The 1,757-nt window shown below is 33.4% G+C and overlaps 1 non-coding gene across 1 annotated transcript; it reads right to left on the bottom strand.

Annotated features, from left to right (window-relative positions):
• Positions 1-1,263: 1,263 nt before the first annotated feature.
• On the bottom strand, positions 1,264-1,369 carry LOC128040871 (small nucleolar RNA R71). Its single transcript, XR_008195677.1, has one exon. It is a non-coding gene; the product is annotated as a small nucleolar RNA R71 (small nucleolar RNA).
• Positions 1,370-1,757: the final 388 nt, after the last annotated feature.

Below are 1,757 nucleotides of genomic sequence, written 5' to 3' on the forward strand. Positions count from 1 at the left end.
CATAATAACTTTAATTAGCTCTATTATCTTGCATAGTTTTTAGGTTTATGTTATTAAACTGTTTCAAACTGAACTCGTCCATGCTACTTTACATGAATCCTAAGAAACCATTAGTTTAATATGATTAGCAAAATGCATGTTTTACTAAGTAAAAGATTTTGAAAGGACTTAACTTGGTTTCCAAACTTATGAAGGATCGAGTTGCCATGGAATAATTTTCGAACATTGTTAAGCATGATAAAAATAAGCTAAGTTGAATGATGTAATTATCTAGCTTATTCATGTTATTGATTGTTGAAGTTTGTGTTTTTTTTTCTAAATTCATTCATATATTTCATTTCATACTTCGCATTTAGTTTAAATTGCATTAGGGATCAATCTTGCATCTAGATAATTTAATTTAGTTAATCACCATCACTCAAGATATTATGTTTTTATCATCAAATTGTTAAATTTAATTTTGTTATATATTGATTAACATACACAGTCCCTGTGGAGACGATAATTTTTTTACTTACTTATTACTTGATAACGACTGTGTACACTTGCACAAACCGAGCGTTACAATTTTTTGGTGTCGTTGCCGGGAACTGTTGTCTTAATCATTTTTTTAAAATTATTCTTTTCAATTTGGTTGTTATTTCATTTTTATCTAACTTCTAACCTTACTAATTTATTTTTTATTTACTGTGATTTATTTTTTAGGTGTTTATAAGCATAGATCAAATTATCAATTTATTACCTGTAGACCCTGAGATCGAGTGGACATTTAAACAAAAAAGATGCGGAAGATCAGCTCAAAGACAAGCCAAGATAGACCTTGGAAATTAAAATCATGGACAAGGAAATAGAGCCAATCATGTGCACAATCCAATCCATATTGCCGATGATAGGGATCGTGCCATAAGACAGTACGTTGTGCCACTCTTCAGTGAATTAAATCCAGGAATTAGGAGACCGAAGATTGATTCACCACAATTTGAATTGAAACTAGTGATGTTTCAAATGCTCCAAACAGTGGGCCAATTTAGTGGAATGCCCACGGAAGATCCACACCTTCACTTCCGATTATTCATGGAGGTGAGCGATTTGTTTAAGATAGCCAGTGTGACTGAAGACGCATTGAAGTTGAAGTTGTTTCTATACTCATTGCAAGATCGAGCACGAACATGGCTTAATTCGTTGCCACCAAGTTCAATATATACATGGAAAGAATTAGCAGAAATATTTTTGGTTAAATTTTCCCACCTAGAAAAAACACTAAATTGCAAAATGAGATAACCACCTTTCAACAATTGGATGACGAATCTTTATACGAGGCATGGGAGAGATTCAAAGAATTACTTTGTAAGTGCCCTCATCATGGGATTCCACACTGCATCTAGTTGGAGATGTTTTATAACGATCTCAATGCACATACAAGGTTGATGGTAGATGCTTCTGTGAATAGTGCGATTTTGTCTAAGTCCTATAGTGAGGCTTACGATATCATTGAGAGGTAGTAGCAACTACCAATGACCAACAAAACGAGCAACTTCAGAAAGACAAGTAGTCGGAGTGTACAAAGTAGATGCACTTACATCACTCTCAGCTCAAGTATCTTCTATTTCTTTAATGTTGAAACAGTTTACCGCTAATGGTTTAAATAATTTTGTAGCCTAATCGCCAAGTTAGTTTGATGTTGTTTCTTTTGTATACTGTGGGGATGGTCATTCTTTCGAGAATTTTCCATCAAATCCCGAGTCAGTTTATTATAT

This window comes from Gossypium raimondii, chromosome 4 (assembly GCF_025698545.1).
Source record: "Gossypium raimondii isolate GPD5lz chromosome 4, ASM2569854v1, whole genome shotgun sequence".
In the NCBI taxonomy this organism is placed as follows: domain Eukaryota; kingdom Viridiplantae; phylum Streptophyta; class Magnoliopsida; order Malvales; family Malvaceae; genus Gossypium; species Gossypium raimondii.